This window comes from Hylobates moloch, unplaced genomic scaffold, assembly GCF_009828535.3.
Source record: "Hylobates moloch isolate HMO894 unplaced genomic scaffold, HMol_V3 SCAFFOLD_18, whole genome shotgun sequence".
Lineage (NCBI taxonomy): Eukaryota > Metazoa > Chordata > Mammalia > Primates > Hylobatidae > Hylobates > Hylobates moloch.
Window position 1 is genome coordinate 40,538,541 of NW_026652293.1, and position 12,950 is coordinate 40,551,490.

General features: G+C 40.2%; 1 long non-coding RNA gene across 2 annotated transcripts in view; it reads left to right on the forward strand.

Moving 5' to 3' along the window:
* The window catches only part of LOC116457347 (uncharacterized), a 200,448-nt gene that overhangs the window by 32,106 nt on the left and 155,392 nt on the right, over positions 1-12,950 (forward strand). For both annotated transcript variants that reach the window (XR_004245002.2, XR_004245004.2), the window contains exon 2: positions 10,549-10,598. This is a non-coding gene — a long non-coding RNA (uncharacterized LOC116457347). The remainder of the gene's footprint in view (positions 1-10,548; positions 10,599-12,950) is intronic.

Below are 12,950 nucleotides of genomic sequence, written 5' to 3' on the forward strand. Positions count from 1 at the left end.
GTCACTAACCGATCTTTTTGAAGCATTGGTGCAACCGGACAAGCTAGAGCTTGCAGGGGTACTCAAGAAGGCAAGCATGACCAGCCACTGAGGTAGGACTATGAGGAAGCAGCTCACAGTGAAATCAGCGAGAAGTTGTTGCCTCTGTGTAGCTACTGCATGTGTGACTCTCCCAGCAGTGTCTTGACAGTAAGCCTGGGGCTGCTGCTGTTCAACAAAGCCTGGGGTATGGAAGAAGAATTGGACATGAATAGAAGAGTAAGGATAAACTGGAAACCACTGGATCTCTGTGTCTGTCTGTGTGTCTGACCACAATATGACCTTCAAAGAGTAATGCTCATTATTCCACCTCTGCTACTCAAATCTCACACAAGTTCCTCTTTTAACTGACCTGAACTCAGAATCATATTAAGAAGGAATTCTAGGACACAAAGTTTCCAGTTTAACTAGTTGACAATAGAACAATCCAGCATAAACACATTCATATCTTATGCCATTACTTACTACATGAACACAGAATTAGAAAATTTTGATGCTGTCTTGTTATTTTTTCCCAACTGCACAGTCTTTTCCCTCTTTTTGATTATCTAAACATCAATTTTATATAGCTCATTTTTCCCACTGGAGAAAAATTAATGTCCCTTATAAGAGCACTGTTTAAATAGCCCATAAATTTTAATAGCACCAACAGTGGCTTTCTGTGTATCATGTACTGTCTGCTGGTACCCACTTAATTTTAGGAATGTCAGGAAGAGCCTCTTACTGTACATTAATGGAAAATTAAATCATCTTACAGGGAGTTTCCTTCTTTTCTGATTATTTTTCTGGGAGAAAGCTGTATTTATTTTATTGTAACCAATTCTTCCTTTGATCTAAAGTATTCCAAAGCATTTGATGCTTTTCCTACTATCTTCCTTTGTGGTGAAAGTTCAGCCTGCACTGAAGAACTTCCTTATACTCTAGTAGCAATTTCAGAAAAACTACTTTAGTGCTTGTAAGGACCTCAGAGAACATCTAATATAATTCATGAATTTTTTAGATGAGGAAACTCCAGACCAGGGTGGCAAACTAATCCCAGAAAGTAGGTATTACCATTCCATTTTACAAATGGAGAAAAATAGGATAACAAAAGTTAAACAAATTTCCCCAAATCACACACCTAGTGGGTGGTGGGGCTGGGATAAAGCCCAGATGTGTTTGCTTCAAGGGTTATTTAACTAAACCATTTCACTTGAACCACGGGGCCATCATTTAAGCTCCTGATACAACACAGTTGTATTTTGTGCAGTGCAAAGGATCAGCCCATGAACCCTTAACTTAGGGATGGCAAGAGTAAAGGTAAGCATTTTGGAAGTGTTTACTTTTCTCCCTTCTAGAGCCCTTCCTCTTTTTAGCTCCTTCTAAATAGGTAATGTATGATGGCTGATTTGAACACTATCCTGGACACTAAATTATTGTCACCTAGGGTTGCTCTTGTTCTAGCTATCCTTTGACTATCTCTTATAGTGTCCCGTATTCCTTCTTTAGTCTTCTACAATCAGAGTAGGTTGCTTATTTAAGGTCTGAAGCTACTTTTATGCTGTAGTTAGCTCAACAGTTCTCCCAGAAAGCATTTTGGTATCCACGGCTCAAAATAACTACCCCTTCTCTGAACATAACACCTTTCATCTTTTATTGTAATAATTAAATTAGTTTCCTGTCTGTAGCTCAGACTGTGAACTTCTTCAGGGCAGGCATTTTGTTTTCCATTTTTGCCTCCCCAAGATTAAGATGATGCCTGACTCCAAGTGTATGTTAATAAATATCTATCAATGTGAATGCGTGTGGAGGATCCTCTAAGTTGGAATCAGTCTGATAAGTGTTATAAGCATAGTGCAGTGTTCACACTTAAAAGTTTTATGCTGTCAGAACCTCCTCATTCTATTGATGAAGAGACTAAGATCAGGGTTGAAGTGAATGACTCAAAATTACACATCTATATTTTAAGAAAATTGAGAATAGAATTCTGGATGATTCTTATCCTATAGGATCTTCCTATGGCATCTGTGTTTTTCAAACACTTTTTTGACTGTGAAAGTCTTTGAATGAAACAGCATCAGCCCACCACATTACATGGTTAGAAGTAGAACTGCTCTAAAGGTTGTAGTTAGTGTAGGGGGTGAGGGAGACAGAAGGCCCTGGACAGCACCTGCTGCTGTCACCACTCCATCCTCTGCCTCTACCCCTGGGGTCTACAACCCGCAAAAGGGTTCCATGGAATACACTTTGAAAAACACTGTGCTACATTGTGCTCCTTTGCTTTCTCCTTTAGCTCTATAAATAGCTAAACAAATTCACAAAGGAACAAAACAAAACCATGCACTCCCCCTCCTGTCTATGACCCCTCCTCTAAGCAGGAAGTTTTGCCCACTTGGTAACCCCAGTGGGGATCAGAGGAGTGAGTGTCATTTTCAGCCCAGCAGTACAAAGTGCCCATTCTTGCACTTTTATGGAAGGCAGTGCAGCCGGGCGGGTCTCCCACGACACATCTGCAGGGCTATATCTCACAGGAAGTAGTGCAGCTCTTCAGAGATAAGTTTCACTGGGGAACAAAGAGGGATTTTGTTCACTGCTTCAAGAATGATGCATTGAACCTGGGCCTAGCTTTTCAATTCATGGAGCTAGAAACAAGGCAAAAATGACCCAACGTGCTTCTTCCTTCTTCTCAAGTAAGGCAGAGTCATCTCCAAATCACCCTCCTCCTGCTGTCCAAAGACACTGAGAAAGCATTCTCTTTCCATTTCTGTACCAATCACCTCAGCTACCCCCACTGTACTCCCTGAAATCAATCTTGAACATTTAAAAAGTTGTGTTTATTTCACACATTTTTCCTCTTTTGGGTATCTGGGCTGTTCAGTCTGTTGAGATTAAGATGTCTCAAATTGTGGAAGCCATTGTTAAGGATTTCTGAACCTATTACTTGTAGCAAAGTACCACAGAGCCATGGTGTTAGAGCTTTTTTATTTTTGGAAAAGCATGCTTGTGAGTCAAGACGACTTGGGTTTGATGTCCAGATTCCCTTTGACTAGATATTTGACCATGACCTTGAGCAATTTGCAAACTTCTCTGACTTTCCTCATTTGCAAAATGGGAATAATGATATCTCAGCTCCCATTTTGAAGTAGAAAATGGAATCTCAGAGAGGTAGAGTGTTTTGCCAGATGTCCACAACAAGTTAGTGCCAAGGATAGCTGGGCAAGGCTTGTTATGTGCACTTAGGAAGCTGTACTGGCTGGTGAAGCAAACATATGACTCTCCGCTTTGTGTCTCTATCTCAGCTTTGGAGGCACAGATCTGACCACATTTGAATTTCAAGAAGCCATACATTTCCTGTGAGATAATGAGGTGTGGTATTGAGGCAGGCAGGATTTATATGGCAGTTAAATGTAGTTTGGTATCAAAAATATGATTGCATTATTCACTGTGGCATAGCAAAGATCACCTCTGCCCCCTTGCTTTTGGCTGGATCAGCAGATGTAGACCACGATTAAAGAAACACTGTCAAATATTTCTTTATAGTTTAATTTTCCTCTTACTCTCCATTGCTTGCAATGCCCTTGCCTCTGGGAAGAGTGGCAGAGTAAACATGGCTTTTCTTACTGGTTTTGTCCTTGCTTTTAGAGAGTGATTTAAGAATTCAGATTGGTCCTGGATTATCACCTTTGGTGTGTTGCACATGAGAATGGGTTAACTAAATAGGGACTGAGAATCTCCATTTGAAACTAACCAAAGGCCTTTGGGCAGCTGAGGTAGTGCTGGGATGGGGAGACCACCACTCCCCTGAAGCAGCCCATTTTATTTCCAGAATGCCTTCATTGTTAGACGCCAACACTTTCAAAGAATCAGAGAAGTTCCACGATGGGTTGGGTCAAATGTGGAGCTTTCAGTCCCAGGATGTAGTTAAACATAAACTGAATGTTCCCTTTTCAAGGAAGCTATCAAAGGGATTCCTGCTGGAGACTAGGCTGTCTTGAGTTTAAATATTAATTCTGCCACTTCTAAACTCTGTAAGTCTTAGTTTCTTATATGTAAAATGGGGCTAATAATGCTTACCCTACTGTGTTGTTCTGGGGGATAAAGTGAGACAGTCTGTATTAAATGCCTAGCAATAAATGTAGTTCTCTATTTACTACTTTTTTTTTTTTTTTTTTTGAAACAGGGTCTCTATTCTGTTGCCCAGGCTGGAGTGCAGTGGTGCAGTCACGGCTCACTACAGCTCGATCTTCCAGGCTCAAGCAGTTCTCCCACCTCAGCCTCCTGAGTAGCTGGGACTACAGGTGCACACCACCATATCTGGCTAATTTTTGTATCTTTTGTAGAGATAGTTTCATCATGTTGCCCAGGCTGGCTTAGAACTCCTGAGCTCAAGTAATCTGTCCATCTTGGCCTCCCAAAGTTCTGGGATTACAGGTGCGTGCCACTGCACGTGGCCTCTACTTACTTCTTTACAGTCATAGATATTTGATCTTTGAGTAAATTCCTTTATAAATGGAAAGATTTATAATGGAAAAGGTTCAGGAACTGTGGGAAATGGATGAAAAACTCATTTTGGGAATGCTGATATGATCATGTATGTATGATGTCAAGACCCTATTGAATGATCCTTCTCAGTGTTCTAGGTCAATGTAGAGTTATTTGATGCTCAGGAAAGCATCAGTGGTCCAGAGAGTTGAAGTTTTTGTTGAAGGAGGGGAGTATTTATATTAGCAGTGATACCATGGACTTGGGTTAGTTTGGATGGTGAGGGTGGGATGGGGCAGCGTGGTGAGAGGCAAGGGTCTATGTTTTGGGGAAATTAGTAGAGTTTGATTCTTATAGTTCCTTACAATCTATACTTGGAATAATTAGAAAGAAGGAAAATAAATGGTTGGAGAAAGAAAAAGAAATATAAAAATGTGAAAAGTAGAGTTTCTTTTGCTATAGCTAGGATACCCTGGGCAAGAAAGGGGAATGGGAGGTTAAGTTACACCTAGGGCTTGAAATCAAACTATTTGAAGGAGGGATCTGGGTCTTAGGTAAGAGGGACTGATATTTTATAGTTCAATCAATGTAAGCAGTAATAATAAGAGCAGGGACAGAGTATACTGATCTATTCTTATAGAAGGTTTTCATGGGCTTAATAAGGGAAAGAAGGAAGAGCAAGGGGAGAAGGAGGTAAGAGTAGGAAAAATTTGAATTTTCTCTTCCATACATGACATTTACACAATACTTGATACATATTTATAGATTTAATTGAAAAAATTTGTTAGGTAGGTATTACTATCCCGCTTACAGATAAGGACATTAAAGTTTAGAAGTAGGATATTGTTTAATGTCACAAAGCTAGAGGGTGGAAAAAATTGGCTTTGAAATTTGGTTTGCATAACCCCAGACCCTGTGTGCTTTCTATGGTTCCATGCTGCGCCTGAGCTGTATAAATTCCTAGATTGGCTAAGAAGGCAGGACTAACAGTCTGGATTTGTGGGTGGTCCCCTGAGTGAAGAAAAACACCACTTTGTTTGTACCCTAGGTGACAAAGTTGCAGATGAGGTAGAGAGAGTGAACTCTACCCCCTTTTTGAGAAGACTTTTTCTCCTAGATCTGGGCTCTTCAAAGAGTGGTCCCTGGACCCTGTCAGTTTATAAGCTATTACTGGTCTGCGATGAGAAAAAGACCTTGAGCCAAACTAAAAATCAACTTTGTAATTAAGCACACTGCTTGATTCTACTTATATACTTTTTGTAGCAAGACTTTTTGGATGAAAGAAGCAACACGTGGATTTACATTGTGATGTAATCGCCTCATCACATCTTGGAAAAGTACAAGCCTTTGACAGATTGGCTACTTAGCAAAGCACTATCCTAGAACCATCCCCTCACCAGGTCATGGCTAACATTTTAGCTGATAGTCCCTCAGGGGCTCTGCACCTCGCTCTCTGTTTAACAACTTTACCCGAGAAGAGTACAGCTCACGTATGAGTTGAGCCAGCAGCTGAGGGACTTCCAGAGAAACGCAATTCAAGACTCTGGGAAATGGGAGATTTCAAAGGACACAGGCCTCTGTTATCCCTCAGAGGTCTTCACTTAGCCTCTCAAGTGAGCTGCTATTCTGAACAAATTTGACATACTATAACCTAGCCTGTGATTTTCCTACAATATCTTTCATTATTTTAGGAACAGGAAGCATCCAGGATTTAGAAGAGAGCAATTTTTTCCCCAAGGAATTTATTCTGAGCTGATTAAAATTGAGAGCTGGTGGTGATCCTTCAAAATTTAAAAAGAAAGTGTTTTCCTTAAGAAAACCAAAGCATCTCAAGACTGGTGTACTTTTGGTCAGAATAGACGCTTAGATGACCATATGAAAGGCAAAGGTATCTTATTTTCAGGGAATACAAAGGTGGAATGAAAGCAAATATATATCAGAGAAGTTCAGAGTTCAAAAGGATTTTGGATACAGGATTAAGAAACTGACTTCATCAAGATGACGTTATTAGAGGAAAATATGTAAAGTCATTAACTGATATTGTCAAAACATATTTGTATCTTACAGGATTGGTTTACAATAGGTCATGCCTCCACTGCTCTTCCCTCTTATGCTCTAGTAAATTCCTGTTTGTGCTTCAAGATCTATCCTGAAGTTCACCTTTCCTGTGACGCCTTCTACTTTCCTAGGGAAAACATCTATCATTGGTATTCCTGCATTGCAACACCCGCCACAGGCAAACTTTATATTGACTATGTTTTTCCTCTGCTAATTTGTGAACTCCATGATCCAGGGGTAGTGACCTATTTGCCTTTGCACTTCTTGCCCTTAGCACAGTGCTTGACCCGGAATGTACACAATGAATCAGCTCTACTGCTCTGTAGGTTAAGAGCATGAACTGGAATACCGAAATAATGCCTGGGTTTGCATCCTGGATCTGCCACTTATTATGTAACTTATTATGTGAGTGAGTTGGTCATTTAACCTCTCTATGCCACAGTTTCTTCACCTCTTCACAGAGGGTAATAATTGTACCTATAGTGTTTGAAGACACAATGTGATAAACAATACATATAGAACACCTACGACATACCTGGAAAACAATAAGAGCTTTAGAAAGGTTAGTGATCATGTTGTTGTTGATAATGAGACTCTACAGGGCAGAATTAGGATCAGTGATTAGTGCTATCAGGGTAAGAAATAACTTTCTAACAAGGGGTAGGGATATCTGAAGGCTGAGTAGTTTGCCTTAAAAAGTAGTGGGCTATAGTTTTAAAATCAGTGTGGTGGCTGGGCATGGTGGCTCATGCCTGTAATCCCATCACTTTGGGAGGCCGAGGCAGGTGGATCATGAGGTCAAGAGATTGAGACCATCCTGGCCAACATGGTGAAACCCTGACTTTACTAAAAATACAAAAATTAGCTGGATGTGGTAACGCGTGCCTATATTCCCAGCTACTCGGGAGGCTGAGGCAGGAGAATTGCTTGAACACCGGAGGTGGGGGTTGCAGTGAGCCAAGATCGTGCCACTGCACTCCAGCCTGGCGACAGAGGGAGAATCCTTCAATAAATAAATAAATTAATTAATTAATAAAACCAGTGTGGTAATACCATAGGGATAGACATATAGATCAGTGGTACAGAATTAAGAGTATAGGAATAAGCCCATATGCATATGGTCAATTGATTGTTAGCAAGGGTGCCATGAATACTTAATAGGAAAATAACAGCCTTTTCAACAAATGGTGTTGGGACAACTGCGTATCCGTGTGAAAAAAAGTGAAATTAAATTCTTAGCTAGCACTATATACAAAAATTAAGTCAAAATGGATCAGAGACTTAAATGTAGGAGCTGAAACTATACAACTCTTAGAAGACAACATGGAGTTATCTATCTGACCTTGGCTTTGGCACTGATTTCTTAGACATGACACCAAAAGTATAAGCCATACAAGAAAAAATAGATAAATCTGACTTCGTCAAAATTAAAAACTTTATTGAATCAAAGGATAATATCAAGACAGTGAGAAGACAGAATGGAGGAAAATATTTCCAAATAGTATACCGGTTAAAGGTCAAATATCAGCCGGGCGTGGTGGCTCAGATGTGTAATCCCAGCACTTTGGGAGGCCAAGGCTGGCGGATCATGAGGTCAGGAGATTGAGACCATCCTGGCTAACACAGTGAAACCCCGTCTCTAGTAAAAAAGTACAAAAAAGTAGCCGGGCGTGGTGGGCACCTGTAGTCCCAGCTACCTCAGGAGGCTGAGGCAGGAGAATGGCGTGAACCCGGGAGGCGGAGCTTGCAGTGAGCCGAGATCGTGCCACTGCACTCCAGCCTGGGCAACAGAGCGAGACTCTGTCTCAAAAAAAAAGAAAAAGGACAAATATCCATAATATATAAAGAATTATAACTGAACAACAAAAGCAAATGTCCCAGTTAAGAAAATGGAGAAAAGGCTCGAATATGCATTTCTCCAAAGGAGATGTATCAATGGCCATGAGCACATGAAAAGATGCTTGATGTCATTAGTCATTAGGGAAATGCAAATCAAAACCACAATGAGATACTCCTTCACACACACTGGGATGGCTATAATTAAAAAAACAAAACAAAACGGAAAACATCAAGTGTTGGTGAGGATGTGGAGAAATTGAAACCTTCATCCATTGCTGGTGGGAATGTAAAATGGCACAGCTATGGTGGAAAACATTTGGTGGTTCTTCAGTAAGTTAACCATAGAATTCCCATATAAACCAATAATCCTGCTCCTAGTTACACACCTAAAATTATTGAAAACAAGTGTTTAAAAATGTGGTATATCCATAAATTGGACTATTATTCAGCCTTAGAAGGAATGAAGTACTGATACATGCTACAACACGGGTGAACCTCGAAAGCATTATATTGAGTTAAAGAAGTCAGATACAAAGGCCACATATTGTATGATTCCATTTATAAGAGCCATCCAGAATAAGCAAATCGTAAAGACAGAAAGCAAATTACTGGCTGGGGGAATGGAGAATGGGGAGTGGCAGCTTAATGGGTATGGAGTTTCCTTTTGGGATGATGATAATTTTCTGCAACTAAATAGTGGTAATGGTTGTACAAACTTATGAATGTACTAAATGCCACTGAATTGTTTGTTTTAAAATAGTTACCTTTGAACCTTTGTACATAGTTGGTGGGAATGTAAATTACTATAAGCACTATAAAGAACAGTTTGGAGGTTCCTCAACAAACTAAAAATAGAGCTACCATATGATCCAGCAATCTCGCTGCTAGGAATATACCCAAAAGAAAGGAAATCAATATATTGAAGAGATATCTTCACTCCCATGTTTATTACAGCTCTATTCAAAATACCCAAGATTTGGAAGCAACCTAAGTGTACATCAGCAGACAAATGGATAAAGAAAATGTGGTACATATACAAAACGGAGTACTATTCAGCTGTAAAAAAGAATGAGATCCTGTCATTGGCAGCAACATGCATGGAACTGGAGGTCATTATGGCCAGTGAAATAAGCCAGGCACAGAAAGACAAACATTGCATATTCTCACTTATTTGTGGGAGCTAAAAATTAAAATAATTGAGCTCATGGAGATAGAGAACAGAAGGACTGTTACCAGAGGCTGGGAAAGGTAGTGGGACGGTGGGGAGTGGGAAGTGGGGATGGTTAGTGGGTACAAAAAACCAGAAAGGATGAATAAGACCCAGTATTTGCTAGCAGAACACGGTGACTATAGTCAAACATAACTTAATTGTACATTTTGAAATGATTAAAAGGGTATATAATTGGATTGCTTGAAACACAAAGGATAAATGCTTGAGGTGACAGATACCCCATTGGCCCTGATGTGATTATTATGTATTGCATGCCTGTTATCAAAACAACTCATGGAACCCATAAATATATACATCTACTGTGTACCCACATACGAAAATAAATTGGTTATCTTTATGTGTATTTTACTGCAATAAAAAGAAGTAGTGAGCTTCTTTTTGTAGCAATTATTCAAACTGAAACTGAAAAGCCACCCTTTGGGGGTGCTGTTCAGGGCACTTGCACAGGGTGCTGAAGCTTGGACAAAATGACTTCAAAGGAAGTCAGTGACTGTGAGTGAGCAAGGCCTCTGCCTGTGATGTCAGGCAGGCTGGGAGCCAGGGTCCTGCATCCTGGCTCTGTGACCCTGGGTGGGGCTTAACCCTCTCTGAGCCTCCTCTGTAATGCAAGGACAATAATTACAGGGTTGTTGGGAGATTTATGGTGGGATCACAATGCCTGACACATGGTAAGTGCTCCATAAAGGCCAATCCCTCTTACAGTTTTCAGATTCTATAATTCCTTAAAAGAACCTTCCTCATAATCCAAACTACATTTTCAAAATAATTAAGAAGTGTTTGGGAGCTGTGAGAGGATCCCAGAAATCAGGGAAAATCCTTTTTTTCCCATCTTGTTCCTATGGAAAGCCACTGCCACGAGATCTGTTTTCCAGGTCTTGAATGCTTTTGTTCCTCATATCTGGGTTTTCTCTTTTCTCCAGCCTCTGCCTCTGAATGTGAAGGAAAACTGGACCAGCTCAGTGTCAAGCCTGTGAGTAGAACACCCTCTTAGTTCTTTCACAGTTGGTTTCTGGAAAACATCTCTATGTCCAGATTACTTTGTGGGTCTCAGCCCTCCCAGTGTTTTGGCTTCATGGTTTCTGTAATACTTCATTTCATTATGATATGACTGTAAATGGTCAGTCACCTTCACTTTCTCTAGCTAATTACACCCACAAGGATTTCCACAGGCCTGTGGCATTTTCAAAGAGCTCACACTCATGGATTTGCCAGAAATCTACAACGGAAATTTTAAATACAGGCATTCTTTGACTTCTGAATGCCTGATTTACAAAGGTCAAATATCTATGGAAGCATGGCCCTTGCTAGGCACGGAGCTGGGGCAGGCTTCTCCTTCTGTGGGTCCTGGAAAGGGAGAAAGAGTTTTGATTGCCATCTGTCTTTCCTTCTTCCTGTGGGGTCAATGGCTGAGGAATTAGTGAAGGGGATTGGGAGGCAGGGGAAGAGATGTGTTTTTGAGAACCCTGCATCTTCACAGGCATTGCATGATGGCCATACGTGATAGAACCTGGAGTTTGGGTATCAGAACTGGGTCAGAAATCTGGCTCTATCTTTAAACAGTTATCTTTTATGACTGTGTTTCCCTGGAAAATTATGTGACTTCTCTAGGCTTCAGTTTTTTCATCTATGACATGGAAGATAAATATATTTATCTTGAGGGATAATGGCAAAGATTAAATTAGATAAAATATGTACGACAGTACCAATAATAATGGACTTTTCTTTCTTTCTTTTTTTTTGAGACAGTGCTTGCTCTGTCACCCAGGCTGGAGTGCGGTAGCATGATCTTGGCTCACTACAACCCTTGCCTTTTAGATTCAAGTGATTCTCGTGTCTCAGCTTCCCGAGTAGCTAGGACTATGGACTACCACCATGGCTGGCTAATTTGTGTATTTTTAGTAGAGATTGGGTTTCACCATGTTGTCCAGGCTGGTCTTGAACTCTTGGCCTCAAGTGATTTGCCCACCACAGCCTCCCAAAGTGCTGGGATTAAAGCCATGAGGCATCGTGCCCAGACAATAGCCTTCTTTTATTGAGTACTCACTATGTGCCTGGAATTATTCTCTGTGTTTTAAAGTAATAACTTACTTCCAACAACACTAAGGGTCCTACTTTAATCCCTGTTGTATGGATGTGGGAGCCGAGGCCCACATAAGGGAAGGGCCTTGTCTCATGTTCAGAGCTGGGAAGTGTTTAGTGACAGGAGTCAAACCTAGGTAATCCAGTCCTAGTGCTCATACTATGCTAAGCTATACTGCCTTCTCTTTTCTTCATACAAAAGCTAAATTCTCACTATTACATAGCTTTCAAAATAGTTGTTGACAGGAGAAAGAGAGGGAGTTGAGATGTAAATCTGATGTTGCTGAGATTTCTAGATATTGCCTCAATGCTGATCTGTGTCAACACCATGACTGGCTTGGCTTTTGTGGGCCTTACTGGGGATCCAACTTTGGTTCATAAAATTCTTTTTATGGGAAAATGCCTTTGACATTCTAGAGAACAGGTTCACATGGGATACTTTTCACTAGTATTTACAGTAGTACTAGTGGTATAGTAATAATTGTCCTTACTCTTAGTGAAGGACAATATACTTAACATCTTTTTTTTTTTTTTTCCTTTGCTTTCTTAAAATGTTTAGTATGAGAGGAAGGGGGAATCGGAAAACTGGTTTTGGTTTTCTTTTCTAAAAGCAGAAAACAATGTAATTAGTGGGAAATTTACTCATAATCTTGATCTTTAAAATCTTCCGCCCTTTCATTCCATTAAGATTGCCTTTTTTTTTTTTTTTTAAAAGAAGGAAGAAAAGAGGCATAAATAGCCAGGCTACTAAATTCTCTTTAATGACTAAAGCTAATAAGAAGTGGCTCTGGTATTTCATCCAGCCTCTCAAATAATGGCTCTGTTGTTTTGATCTCAGAAGTGTAAGGGAAGCTTTATATTCAGGGATGGGCGTCCCTGTCTCAGGCACCTGAGAGACTGCATTATATATTTGAAAACCATTTTACAATGATGTCCCTTCCCAGAGTGTGAGGCCATTGATGCTTTGATGTGGTTAAGTAATTTAGTACAATCATGTAATAGATTAAATTAGATTTCAGCTTCCTTGAAAGTTTTGAAGAGTACACATGAAATGAGTGTATCCACAATCTTGGAGCACTGGGAGCATTTTCCATTTTTTATGTTTTATTTTTCCACAGGCTTCCTTCCCTTAATCTTGAATAGAAGCAGAGGAGAAATTGCTGAATTTCATTCTGTAGTGTCCCTGCTTGAGTGGGAGAAAAGAAATGCATGTAGGGAAGAAAAGAGGGAGATATTTTATAAG